We start from the raw sequence: 15,925 nt of genomic DNA on the forward strand, positions 1-15,925 counted from the left end.
AAGCACCTGCTTGACTATGCCTATTTTCCTTGGCCTTTACAAAGCTAAGAAGGATTTAAAAATTTTGGCTCAATTTCTTCTGGCTCTGAAGCTAGAGATTTGTGGAATGGACGAATTACTTATAAGATAAGCATTCTATGAAATTCTATAAAATAATTAAAAGTCCTAAAAGTTGATTTGAAGTGATTTTCATGAGGTATTGATAACTAAGAGAATAAAATGCAGGGAAGTGTGTCTGTTAATTTAGGAAAGTTAATCAATTTGGGAAATAGCAAATTGGGAAAACAGTGACCTCAAAATCCCTATATAGATATAGATATACACATTTATATACATGTGTATATTCATATTTATGTATGTCATATAATTTATTTATTTTTATTCCTTATATAAGCAGTGCCATTCAGTATTTGTCATTCTCTGTCCAGCTTATTTCACTTAGTATATTATAAAAAATAAAAGCAACCTCTACTGAAGCATTGATGATGTCGTTTCAAAAATTCCTTAGTATACTTCCAAATTTCAATTATTCATAATTATTTATTTCACCAGTTAACATACGGGCATGAATAATATTTAGTACCATGATTCAGAATGAAGGAAGAGATGTCTTTTTTATTTGATTATAAATACTATTATCGGTCTCAAAAATGGAGATTTAACCAGTACTTTTCTCATTTTGCCTCCCTGTTGCAATTCCAAATTCTATACATCTTATATTCAGTATGAATAAATACAGCATCCTTTTAGAATATTTGAAAAAGTACAGAAGGGGTGCCTGGGTGGCTCAGTCACTAAGGGTCTGCCTTCAGCTCAGGTCATGATCCCAAGGTCCTGGGATCGAGTCCCACATCAGGCTCCCTGCTCAGGGGGGAGTCTGCTTCTCCTTCTCCCACTCCCCCTGTTTGTGTTCCCTCTCTCACTGTCTCTCTCTCTGTTAAATAAATAAATAAAATCTTTAAAAAAAATGAAAAAGTACAGAAGAATATAAAAGAAACACAATGTGCCATTGACACTATAATCCAAAGATAAATGTTATTAACATAAAACTTATGCACTTTCAAACTTTTAAGCTCATATAATATTTTAATTTTTCATGGGTGAGAAATTAAATATATTCTTAAAACCTGGAAAATTACTTTGAATATTTTTTCCTCTCACTTTGGAATCTGAAGGATGTGGATTTAAAATCTGTGACACTACTGTGTGGTCATGGTAAAGTCACTCAGTTTCTCTATGAGTCACAATTTATCTGTAAATTGGTATTAATATTATGTAGCTCACATTGTAGTTGTGAAAATTAAATGTTGTAATACATGCTGAGGGTAGGGCTGAAATTGTTACAGCCATTTTGATTGTCTGTTGCCCATTCCACACTTGTTGAACATTTTTTTTGTCATCACATCTGTTTTTGTTCAGAAATATTTCATACTGTTGTTTGTTTACCTCCTTTAATTAAAGGATGTCATATAATGTGGACTATATCCTTCATCTTTTCCCTAAATCAGGATTCTTAAGTAGGATTCCTGGACCTAGGGGCGGTGCTCTTATTTAGCCAATTTGGTGTGAAAAGTGTTTCTGTCAGCATCCAGTTTGATTGGCTGATGGCCAAATTACATTCAATCTGATCGGTCAGTTTCTGTACCATAAAGAGTGTCAAATCAATTGAGTTTTATGTAAATGTATGGAAAGGCTACCTTAGGAAGATAGGAAATCTCCAGGAATAAATATAAAACATATATATTATTTTTTTGTTTTTGGTCCCAAGAAGTAGAGACGATATTTATTAACTTCTCAGTGAGTGTGATATATTGATATTTAGGCTCTGTTCACTTTAATTACTCATCTGACCTACTGATGCTAGATATGATAGAGAAAATAAGAAATTCAGTTAAAGCCAATTTGTCTAGTGAAATATCACAGGATGTGGAAAGCTTAAAAGGGACAAATAGGAAAAGACTTTATGGACAAACAGCTGTATATTAGGGATAAAAAAAACTGTGACTGATTGGATCTCTCCTAATAATGTCTCATTTTTTAATGATAATTAGAGGAAAATAAAAGTGCTTCTTTCAAAGCAAAATGTCTCTATTTTAAATAAATGCTCATCAGAATGTACCCATTTGAGCCCAATGGAAGACATCCAAACCCCTACTCCTATGATATCCTGCTTGATATAACATCAATAAAATCTAAAATTCCTCTAATCTTTTCAGTTTGATCCCTCTCTTAAATATAACTTTGTATAAGTCTTTCAATAAGAGGGTTTTTGCAATAAAACACAGAAAATTATATAATTGATTTTTTGCCTGGATATACTCTGTTTTATGACATAATAATTTCATTGATTTATCTCTATTTCTACACACACAACTAGCATTACTATTTGATTTGAGGACATTTCTATGTCACAGTGAAAAATGTCAGAAATTCTTAAGATAAAAACGATTCAGTGATTCGGTCCAGTATTATCAAGTATGCAAAATAATCAACAGCTTTTTAGGGGCGCCTGGGTGGCTCAGTTGGTTAAGTGGCTGCCTTTGGCTCAGGTTATGATCCCGGGATCCTGGGATCGAGCCCCACGTCGCGCTCCCTCCTCTGCAGGAAGCCTGCTTCTCCCTCTCCCTCTGCCTGCCATTCTGCCTACTTGTGCTCTCTATCTCTCTGTAAAATAAATAAATAAATAAAATCTTTTAAAAAATAATCAACAGGTTTTTTTAAATAAAATTGGAAAATTTCTTCTACTATGATCCTTATCTTTTCTTCCTTAACACTTTCTTCTACTCCCTGAACATAATTGGTATAAATAAAAGCATTTAATAAACTTCACAGGACTGGAGACAGATTAGCTATTACAAACAAGTGTAGTTCTTAATATATTTTTTAATTATCTAAAATGTTAAAAATGCAAAAAAAAATGAACTGAACTGAGGAAATGGTAATTGTTAAATAATAAGAAAGTGATTTGCCACTGGGGCCATTTCTTTCGCTGTAGAACATAACTCTTAGAATATGCTTAATATGTTTGAAAAATTCATCAGCTTTTGAAGATACTGGATACCAAGCAAATAACTCTACTGTCTAAAGAATAACTATAATCTGAAAGAACTATTATCACCTTAAAAGGTATTTAATTATTGTAAGAATGAGTTCACGAACTGCTGGAAGCCACATCAAAAAGCCATTCTATGTCTTAAGCTGCGCTTACACTGTCATCAAACAAATGATTATAATATACAATTTTCATTAGGTCCCAAAGGCAACATAATATTTATTGAACAAGACATAAAAAACTGATTTTTTCTTCTGAAATATTTTACAAAATGAATTATTAAGCTACCTAGTTTGGGAACTTAAAAAAGAACATAGATTATTAAAACTAGACCATTCCAGATAAAGAAGATGTGGTATATATACACAATGGAATATTATGCAGCCATCAAAAGGAATGAGATCTTGCCATTTGCAACGACATGGATGGAACTGGAGGGTGTTATGCTGAGTGAAATAAGTCAATCAGAGAAGGACATGTATCACATGACCTCACTGATATGAGGAATTCTTAATCTCAGGAAAGAAACTGAGTGTTACTGGAGTGGTTGGGGGGTGGGAGGGATGGGGTGGCTGGGTGATAGATATTGGGGAGGGTATGTGCTACGGTGAGCGCTGTGAATTGTGCAAGACTGTTGAATCACAGTTCTGTACTTCTGAAACAAATAACGCAACATATTTTAAGAAAAAAGAAAAAGAAGAAGATAACAGGAGAGGAAGAAAAGGGGAGTATGTCAGAGGGGGAGACGAACCATGAGAGATGATGGACTCTGAAAAACAAACTGAGGGTTCTAGAGGGGAGGGGGGTAGGGGGATGGGTTAGCCTGGTGATGGGTATTGAGGAGGGCACGTTCTGCATGGAGCACTGGGTGTTATGAACAAACAATGAATCATGGAACACTGCACCAAAAACTAATGATGTAATATATGGTGATTAACATAACAATAAAAAAATTAAAAAAAAAAAAAAAAAAAAAAAACTAGACCATTCCATAAAACTCGTCTGAATTCTTCAGACATTTAAAGACATATTTACCATGGTTTCTAGGACCTTATAATAGAGAACTTGTTTTGTTGCATCGCAGTTATTTTGGTTATATACTAATCTTCCCTAGCAGAATATGAAGTACTTTGGAACAAGGCAAATGCCCTAATTTTTTTTTTCATATGCAAAACAATTCCTAGAAAGAAAGGTAAAGGCTAGAGAAAGAACTAGTCCTGGATGAATGGTTACTATGTTTATGCCACAGTACTCAGCACAGAGAACACTAACTCACTTTATTTTTACAATACTACCATGTGACATGTGTTCTTATCACCATAATACAGAGATATTAAGTAATCTGTCCAATATTACTGAAAGGGTGTACATTGTACAAGGCTGGGATTTTTCCAATTCTGGATGCTACATTTAAAGTACAAATCTCACCAGTTAAGATAGCATTGTGCGAGATTGTTGAATTGCAGATCTGTACCTCTGAAACAAATAATACATTATATGTTTAAAAAAAAGAAGAAGATAGTACTAAGGGAAAAATGAAGGGGGGGAAATCAGAGGGGGAGACGAACCATGAGAGACTATGGACTCTGAGAAACAAACTGAGGGTTCTAGAGGGGAAGGGGGTGGGGGGATAGGTTAGCCTGATGATGGGTATTAAAGAGGGCATGTACTGAATGGAGCACTGGGTGTTATACGCAAACAATGAATCATGGAACACTACATCAAAAACTAATGATGTAACGTATGGGATTAAGATTAAATAAATAAATAAATAAATAAATAAAAATAAATTATTGATGCTTGGGAAAAAAAAAAAAAGATAGCATTCAGGGAACAGTACCAGGATGTTACCGTGATCTGACAGGGAGAATGAATGGAGTATGTTTTCCTAGTGAATAGGAGGATTAATGTGATTTGCCATGTAAGAAAGGTAAATCACTTGAAAGACTAGTGTGTAGAGGCTGTTATTTGTTCTCTGATGTGTGTTCAGACTGGACTAAAATCAGTAAAGTTTACAAATACTAGATCTGATTCAAAACATGGGAGTTCATTCCATCAAATAGTGCTGTCTATCCATGCAATATACTACTCTAGCAAGTACTCTAATTCCCTTCAGTAGAGTTACTCAAGCAAAGCCTAAAGTGGCATCTGTCAGAACTGGAATAAAAGACATTTTTCATTGAGTGGGAGTAGAATTAAATGTCCTATATAGCCCTTTCCAACCATAACAGTTTGTGACTTTATGATAATCATCAAAACCCAAAATAATTGCTATGACAATAACATATTTAAAACTATCTTTGGAAAAGTTAAGTTGAGCACCCATAATAATTATGGGTTAAGTCGGGAGTCAGCAAATTTTTCCTGTAAAGGACAACTAGTAAATGTTTCAGACGTTGCAGGTCATATGGTCTCTGTCACCACTACTCAGACTGTTTTTGGAAAATCATCTTAGGAATTAGGTAAAAAGTGGCCATAAATAGGTATGATTGTGCTCCAATTAAACTGTATTGCAAACACAGAACAGTGGTTTTGATCCACAGGCCATAATTTGTTAACCTTGGAGTCAGATAATTGTTGTGATATGGTGCAAATTTCCCAAAACTGCCTCTTAAGAAATCTTGATTTCATCTTGCCTCTACTAGTTAACATCTTGGCTAACCTGGCATGAGTCACTTTGTGTTTAAATAAGAATACTTCTATTAGAATGTTTCTCAATTTTCTCCAGCACCAATAATTTAGATTGTAAACCAATATTTATTTCTTATAATTTACTTGTGTGTTTCTGTCCCTTTCATCTCCTCAAGCTGCCTTTTATTCATGAATAAAATTTAAGACACCATGTCAGCCAGTGAATTAACTGCCTGAAATTCGAATGAACAAATAACTCACAGTCATCAGTATGAAATAATTCAGAGTTTGAGATACATGATGTGTATGATGGACAGAGCCAGCAAAACTGAACATCTGGAGCAGCAATAAAAAGTCCGCCAGTAACAGCTGGCTATGAGAGCCGTGACACATCTGGTTAAACCTACTAAGAGCTTGAAGCCAGAGAAATCTAGTCATTGAAATAGAGCATAAAGACGCACAACTTTTATCGGTCTCATTTTGTCAGTGCTGAGTAAGTCAGACTTCTCGTACACACTTGCAGTTTCTTCTTTAAAACTGCAAAATAAAATGGCTGCCCTCCAGGCATTCACTGGCACTATTGCTTTTGATGGATTTGCGTTGCCTTGGAGATTTTTGGAAGCTGTACATGTTGAAAGGATTGATTTATACTTGACATAAAGCTAGGGTTTCTAATATTATTCTGACAGCATTTATGAGTGCTATTTTCTTTAATAATGTCTTCATTCATTTGGAAAAAGATTGGTATAGTTGCCTGAAATGGTTTCCAACACTTGAAACTTGTGAGTATTATAATTTTACAGTTTCTCTGAGATAACAAGTAGACTAGCTCTCCCCCCCAAGTCCCAAATCTGTGTCTGGCTGAGTTCTCAATCTTTTGATTCGCAGCTTAAACATCACTTCTTCAAAGCGGCCTTTCTTGAGTTCCAGAGTGTTTTCCACCTAAATGCATGTTTATATACACACCTCAGTGTATTTATGTATGTTCTGAATGTTTTGTTTTATATGTATTCTTCTTTTTTTTAAAAGATTTTATTTATTTATTTGTCAGAGAGACAGAAAGAGCACAAGCAGGGGGAGCGGCAGGCAGAGGGAGAAGCAGGCTCCCCGCTGAGCAGGGAGCCTGATGTGGGACTCGATCCCAGGACCCTGGGATCATGACCTGAGCTGAAGGCAGACGCTTAACCGACTGAGCCACCCAAGCGTCCCTATATGCATTCTTTCTGTGTGTATGTATGTGTGTGTGTACCTCCGCTAGACTTAAAAAAAAGTACATCTTTTTTTCTCTCAATGCATTTAACATATACTTCTTGATACATAGTAGGCTTTCAACCAATAATTCTTTAACATGCAAGTTTATGATTGCATAAGTGATGATGGAATGAGGATAAAATGTGAGCAGAAATAACTTCATTTTAATATTATTTAAGAATTGCTATTGAGGCGTGCCTGGGTGGCTTAGTCAGTCAGCATCTGACTCTTGATTTCAGCTCAGGCCATGATCTCAGCGTCTGAGATGAACCCCCGCAGGCTCAGCATGGAGTCTGCTTGTCCCTCTCCCTCCCCGCCCCCCCCCCCCGGGCCCACAAAAATAAATAAATAAAATCTTTAAAAAATAATCACTATAGAATTCTACAATTATTTCAGTGCTTTCTGGTCAAATCAGCACTGAGAGAGTAAATTTGCATGATTAACAAAATAGTTTTTTTTTGATGCACTGTTTTATGTTCAGATAATGAAAATGATATAATTTCGTTTATGTGCATCATTGCATGGTTTAAAATAAGTAGAATTCTGCCCCTTCATTTTTCCCTTCCTTCTACAAAGGTGGGGGAAATTGGAGCAGGAGATGAACCATGAGAGACTAAGGACTCTGAGAAACAAACTGAGGGTTCTAGAGGGGAGGGGGGTAGGGGGATGGGTTAGCCTGGTGATGGGTATTAAAGAGGGCACATTCTGCATGGAGCACTGGGTGTTATACGCAAACAATGAATCATGGAACACTACATCAAAAATTGATGATGTAATATATGGTGATTAACATAACATAATAAAATAAATAAATAAAATTAAAAATTCAAAAAAAATAAGTAGAATTCTGATGTAGTATCCTGGTTTCCATCCCTGGTTTTCTAATTGTAAATCCTGATGGGATTTTTCCTGAAAACAGAACCTCAGGTGTGCCTACTCTGAGCTTGCAAGCTACGTACATGTGTGGGTATTTGTATATACCAAACAGATTTACTCTGGTTCTTTCATAAATTTGATTCACTTTAGTTCCTCATTTCTCATTGTATAGTCAGACCCATTATCAGTGTCTGCCTCTTCAATGCTTATAGACTGTCCTTTGGAGAAAGGAGAGAAATAACAAAACTTTATAAGAAGAAGCAAGATTAAGATTAAGCCTTGAGTTTCTTCTGCAGGATTCCCTGAGCCCTTTGTACATCGTGCCGCAATGGAGACAATATAACTTTAAGAGACCACTTAATTCACTGGGGGAAAATGGTTGTTACACTGTGAGATAAATGCATTGGAAATGTGAACAAGATGCTTATTAAATGTTAAACAAAATCTTACACACAATATTGTTCAGATTGAACACATGTAAACCCAAATGGATATTTTTTTAACTAAACAAAGTCTGGGCAGATAATGACCAAATCTGATTAAGTCCAATTAATATCTCAAATACCAGGTAAACCTTGGGCGATGGTGGAGGAAAGGTTAAGCCAGAACAGTTCATCTGCCAGTATGGAGGAGAAAAGAGTAAGCATACACTAGTTGTATTTTTTTTTAATATTTCACTTCTTTAATATGGCATTCTCTAATAATTTCCAATCTTCTTTTAAAATTGCTCTTATTAAATTTATATTTTAAGAAATAGCCAGTTTAATAACAGACATAGTTTATTGATAATTATTTGATTATTTCAAATAGTGGTATTTGAAATAGTAGGAATAGTTTTAACAATAGGTTCCATATATTTGGAATATTTTTTTTAATATTTCCATAGGATAATAAAGAAGGAGAATAACACATTGTTCTAAAGTGCTGAGTTTAATCATCCTGAAATAATGAGGAACAGTCATGGGGCATTTTTATTAGAGTCTGTAGGTTTTAGACTCACCTTTTCCTTTCCCCTCACAAATGCAGTATCAATTTTCTGCATTAAAAAATCAATAGCCAATTTTTCCAAATAGTGAAGGTGTTCAAACACAATTAATGAAAAGCTTAAAGTACAACCTGAGAGAAATATAGCAATAAAAGTCACCCTCTACATCAAAGATTTCAGTCATCTTTACTACATGCAATAATTCTGGAGTATAATAAATCAGGCAAAATGCAACTATTTTAATTAGGACACTTATTGTAAAATTGTAATAATTCAAGATGTATATTAAAATTATGGGGGAAGTTAAGGAGAAGATATCTCCTGTCACATTTATACTATCTCTGAAATATTTTAACTATATTAAATATGAGGAAAAAATCTTTACATGGTGAAAGCAAAAAAATAATAGATTATCTAAGCACATCAAAGTAACTACTAAAGGATAGAGACAAAGCCATCTACAGAAATTCCTGTAATATATTGACTGATTTTTAGAATATTATCCAAGTTGAAAATATTTTAACTATCAAATTGCCACTCATGTAGGTAAATCATATCCTATCTAAATATCTGAATATGAGATCTTTATTTAGACTACATAAAGATAAATATATATAAATATATAGTCATATATAATACATTTAACATGCACATTTCTTCTTTGAGGTAAAATATGGTCTAAATATACCTAGGTAATACTGCAAATGTGCCATTATTTTTTGAAATGATGTTCACTGCACTCAGATTTTTTACTGTGGATTGTTAAAATCTTTGTCATTCTCATCTAAGGCTCTTCAAATCACGGCTCTCTTCACTTTTCTCTTAAGAACATATACGGCAATTTATGTGACTTGTTTCAAATTATATTCATTCTAAGAACATTTACGAAATTCCTAATTTAAGCAGGTATTCTGTGGAATATGAACATAAAAATAAGACATGGTCCTTGACCTTGAGGGTTCACAGTCTAAGGTAGAAGACAGGTATATTTTTTCAGTATCTCTTCTTCAACAAGAAAAAAAAATAAAGAGACTATATGTATATTATATACTTCTATTATCCACATATTATATATTTTAGATAGTTATATATACTTCCTTATTGTATATATGTTATGCTACATATCATGTATATAATAAGAATATATATATAAGTAACATGAATGTCATGTATGTACCTTATATATACACATGTATAACCAGTAATATTAGTCATATAATATAAATGTATTAATAAAATTTAAATAAAAATTACCTACTTAAACTAGTTTATTCTAGAATTTTAAATAAACTATATCCTAAAAACTTGCATTGTATAGACAAGCTTATGAATAAATATAAACTACATTTTCTAACATACTGATTGTGTAACTTTGAAAAGTAAAGTCAGTGTCAAAAATGAATACTTTCTAAAAGGTTAAATAAATTGTACTGCCACTGAATTAAAGCTGCTGAAAGTTCTTAAAGGTCATCTTTTCATATGATTTTACTTGTTTACTAACCATATTACTCATCAGAGAACTATAAGGTATGTTTCACAGATTGGTAAAAACATTAAGCTCTATGTGGAAAAGATAATATGTGTTATTTAATATTAAGACTACTATTTAATAGTCTTAACTTGTATTTTGCATATCAATAAATGATCAAATAAAGAGAATTGACATCAACAAACTGACATTTATAAAATATGTATTGTTAGAGTTGAATAGATAAAGTTACCTCACCCTCCACCCCCCCCCACACACACACAGAAACAAACTTTATCACCTTGAAAAAGAAAGGGCTGCTCACAGGCCAAATGGCAAATTGACCAGTTTACCTGTGTACCGATTACCTCCCTTGAAATCCCAATTATCTCTGAGTGACCTTTTCGCCGTCTTGTCCTGAATGAGTGGTGCATTATACCCACTGATATATGCTTTACATTTTATCTTTTGAAGGATTTATAGTATTTTAAGTAACAACTCCTAAAAACTGGGAAGACTTAGAGCCAAGGGAATAAAATTTAATTAGTTTTTATTATAGACTTGATAAAACGTTGGGGATTAGGGAGAATTGCATAGCTCCTCACCAATCATACTATTTTTGAAACCCCTTTTTTTACTTCTCATTATTCAGAAGAATTGTTCATTAGGGCAATTCCAGGAACATATTGGCTACTTAATAAAAATTTGTTAAGTAAGTGAAAATGTTAGCTATTATTGTTCCACATATCACTGGGATGACTTCAAAAGCTAAACAAAACACTTAAGGCCTCAAATAGCTCTTAATTTATTAATTAAACCAGTTTTACAGACTTGGCTACACTCTTAAGATTGAAGTAGAAAATAAAAAGAGTAATGATCTATGACCTAATGTTGCTAAGGGGAATATATATATAATTTCAAAATATCTTACCATGAAAATGAAAAGTATTTATATGATTACATTGTATGTTTCTGTATCTTCTGAGTTAGAAAAATATGGAGAAACTCACATTTAACTCATATTTATTTATTATTTTTTTGTTTTTTTAAAGATGTTATTTATTTTTTCGACAGAGACACAGCGAGAGAGGGAACACAAGCAGGGGGAGCAGGAGAGGGAGAAGCAGGCTTCCCGCGGAGCAGGGAGCCCGACGCTAGGCTCCATCCCAGGACCTGAGCCGAAAGCAGACGCTTAACCGACTGAGCCACCCAGGCGCCTCTAACTCATATATAAAAGTAGAGATTCTTGGTGGCTTTTTAAAAATTACCCCCTCTCACTGCTCTCCCAATTCTTTTATTCCCATTCTCTCAATTATATGCACATAATTGAACACATCTCCAGGGTCAAGTAATTCTACTTTATGTTTTCATTTAATTAATTTGTTTATTAATTAATTAGTTAATTTATATTAAACAAAAACAAAATAATTCATCCATTTCTCCCACCGCCACCCATTCTCTGTTCTGGCAACCCCCAAGATCTATGAGCTTGGTCTTCAACCTATACGTGTGTGTGTGTGTGTGTGTGTGTGTGTGTGTGTGTGTGTGTAATTTAGACTCCACATATAAGAGAGATCATATGGTGTTAGTCTTTCTCTGACTGACTTGTTTCATTGGACTTCTCGAAGTCCATCTGTGTAGTCTCATGGCAGGATGTTTTCCTTTCTATGGCTGATTAATATTCCATTGTATATCTACACCACGATTTCTTTATCATTCATCGATTGATGGGCACTTACATTGTTTCCATACCTTGGCTATTGTACATAATGCTGCAATGAACATAGGGGTATATAGATCTTTCCAAGTTAGTGTTTTCATATTCTTTCGTTAAATACCCAGAAGTGGAATTGCTGAATCATGCAACAATTCTATTTTCAATTTTTTGAGGAACTTCTATGTTGTTTTCCATCTTAGTTCCAGCAATTTACATCCACACCAACAGCACAAGGGTTTCCTTTACTCCATATCCTCACCAACACTTATCTCTTGTCTTTTTCATAAATGCCACTCTAACAGTCGTGAATCGATACCTCATTGTGGTTTTGATTTGCTTTTCCCTGATGATTAGTGATTCTGAGCATCTTTGATGTACCTGTTCACAGTCTGTATATCTTTTTTGGAAAAATGTCTATTCGGATCTTCCTCCCATTTTTTAATTGGATTGTTTGTGTTTTGCTATTGAGTTGTATGAGTTCTTTATAAATTTTGGATATTGGCCCTTATTAGATATATGATTTGCAAATATTTTCTCCCATTCAATAGGTTGACTTTTCATTTTCTTGATGATTTCCTTTGCTGTGCAGAAACTTTTAGTTTGATGTAGTCCCACCTGTTTATTTTTGTTCATTAAAAAATTCTAATTAATTATTCTCATTTTATCTCCTTTTTTATAACCAAACTTATTTTCTGTCACAAAATGTTCATAAACTTGTTTATCTCAATTCTCATTTCATCTCTTCAAAGATACTACAAACTCGTGTTATATATTATGAATATTTTAAAAGGAAGAAACTGTTAAAGATGGAAGATGAATGTCAAATTCTTCTATTTATAATGAAATGTGACTAAATATATGAAGCCTTTGAATTAATAAATGGCTACATTTTCTTTAGAATTATTCAAAGTATAATTTGTACTCACTCATAACAAAAATTAAAGCTGTGTATGGGATGTATTTTGTTTATTCAGCCAGAGCATTCACAATGAACCTTAACATAAAGTGAGCCACTTTAGTGCTTAGAGTCCATGATATTTATGGATGTTCCTAAGAAAACTTACAGTGATAAATCTAAACATATATTTAGGGATACCTGGGTGGCTCAGTTGGTTAAACCTCTGCCTTTGGCTCAGGTAATGATCTCAGGGTCCTGGGATCAAGTCGCGCATTGGCCTCCTTGCTCAGGGGGGAGCCTGCTTCTCCCTCTGCCTGCCGTTCCCCATGCTTGTCTCTCTCTCTCTCTGATAAATAAATAAATAAAATATTTAAAATAAATAAACAAGAAAACCCCATATATTTAGACATACAGAGAATCCTATCTATACACATATCATTCTCAATTGAATTTAATAAACGTTTATCGGTTGCTTTTTATTCTTGTCAAGTATGTTAATTTTTCTAAGAGTCTTAAGTTGAGTTTCCTCTTCAGCAGACTCCGAGACAAGAGTATGTGTAAAAGGAATTTAGTAGGATGTTTTCCAGAAGCAACCAGTAGAAAGTGAGAGTGAAGCAGGAAAAGGAAAACAGCCAAGCAAGTATATGAGATCAAAGAACATCTCAAAGAGAATGATTTCAGCTCAATTCCGCAGAAATCCCTGCAGGCAATGTAGATAGTTACTACAGTTATCTCCATCAGTGGCAAGGGCATTAAGATTGGTAATGTTCTCACCATTGGTTAGGTTCTGTCCATGAAAGATGTATATTTCTGGGCACTGCACTTCTTCACAAGCACAGACAAAGCCCTATTGAGAACATCTGTAACTAGTGCACAGCCCACATGGTAAGGAGTTCTGAGGGCATATGTCTGGAACACTGACATGGTTTGATACATAGTTTAAGATGAGAGAAACATCATTTTATTCAAGGAGCTTAAAGGCAACTCAGGAAAATACATAGTAGCACAGGTCCTTAGAACAAATATTTCTCAGCAACATTCAATGAAATCTACCTTGAGATCCAGTCACACCCAGGTTAAAAGGAAATAACATTTCAACAAGTAGTGTTAATTTCTTCCCGCTGCTGTGCATTGTGTTCATCTGAGGAATTTACGTATTCTCGAATTTATAAGTCTACAATGGGTGATGGTGATATGCTTATTGTCCGAGGGGGCTGGGTTAGATTGCTGGAACCAGTGCAAAAACAAATGTGGAGACCCTTGTTCAAAAGGAAAAAAAATTATATTGTTAAAATAATGAAATATAAATAATGTTTTTCTTTGTCTTTTCCACTATCTCTCTCTTGACTTTATTTTTATCATTATTGTTAGTGTTCTAAAAATGAAAAATTTAAATTTAAAATTTCCTCATGAATTTTACTGTTTGTCTTTGTTATGGTGAAATGACAGTTTTAAATGCAAATATAAGAGCATTTAAGTCATATGCAGAATCACTGAAATTACACAATTCGTATTTTGTAGGCAGTACATGCATATGTATTTTGTTCTTACCACAAGAGTAGAAACACTGCACAAAATTAACTGAACTGTTTATATTTCACTCCTTGATGCATGCATATTCGACCTACATGCTCTACACCCTGCTACTGGAGGGAAAAGAAATGACTGAAAGTAAAAGAAACTACAAGTAGATCTATCTCTCTTCTTCACTTCACTTTCAACTTAATAGGTTAGTTAATAGAGCTAGTAAGTTAGTTTTCACACCTAAAACTAATATGATAACATCTCTTGGGCACTTCAAAGAACACCACTGACTTCTTTCTGTGTTCAAATAAATTTCTGGTTCAAACTAAATGTTCAGTCTCTAACTTGCTGTCAGTATCCCATTCACTTAGTCATCGACGTAAGTTGCTCCCCTTATATTTCCTGAGACTTGCTGGAACTCCCACCCACAATGGGTCCACTGGAAGTCTGCTCATAAGACATTGCTAACCCTATATGTGAGTGGGATGCAACAGGGATGCTCCATAGTCCCTTCAGACTTCAATTACACAAGTTCAAAAATAAAACTCTTAAAAGTGTCAAGGTGGCTCTCTTTCCTGGGTTTAACTACCAGTTCCTGACACGGAAGCACGGATGCCACACCAAACTTTTTGCCATTCCCCACACTCATCATCTTTCCTCCTTTGCTCACCCTATCCCTACTACCTGGAATATTCTATCCTTGAATCTTTACCCATGACTTTACCCAGCTTTAGAGATTTGAATGAACCCTTTCCTGACTCTGCTCAAGCCTAGAAGAGAATATTTCTCCCAAACTTTCATAAAGCTTTGCTTATTTTCTCTTTAAGAGAGAGTATAGCCTTTTTAAGTAACTGTTTTTCATTGAAGACAAATATACAGAAAACTCAATAACTTTTTTACCAAATAAACATACCCACTTAACTATAGCCTGGATCAATAAGTAGATAATAATACCAAACCCCAGATACCTCCTGTGCCTCCGAACTACAGCATGCGAGCCTTACTGGCCACTGTAGTCTCCTGCTGCAAGCAGGAAGTGTCAAATGAGAGGGTGAAGAGTGCAGCGGGATCTGACCCTTGGTTCTCCACATATGATTCTACTCTCCAGTTGCTTAAGATATTGCTGAGAAGATTCGGGCACCTGGGTGGCTCAGTTGGTTAAGCAACTGCCTTCGGCTCAGGTCATGATCCTGGAGTCCCCGGATCGAGTACTGCATCGGGCTCCCTGCTCAGCAGGGAGTCTGCTTCTCCCTCTCACCCTCCCGCCTCTCATGTGCTCTCTCTCTCTTATTCTGTCTCAAATAAATAAATAAAATCTTAAAAAAAAGGACATTGCTGAGAAGATTCAACAATGAAATCCCTATGAAAGAATGGTGAATGGGGGTCCCTGGGTGGCTCACTCAATTAAGCATCCAACTCTTGATCTCAACTCAGGTCTTAATCTCAGGGTCCTGAGTTAAAGCCCTGTATTGGGCTCCACGTCCAGTGTGGAGCCTACTACAAAGAAAGAAAGAAAGAAAGAA

Source organism: Zalophus californianus, chromosome 2, assembly GCF_009762305.2.
Source record: "Zalophus californianus isolate mZalCal1 chromosome 2, mZalCal1.pri.v2, whole genome shotgun sequence".
Lineage (NCBI taxonomy): Eukaryota > Metazoa > Chordata > Mammalia > Carnivora > Otariidae > Zalophus > Zalophus californianus.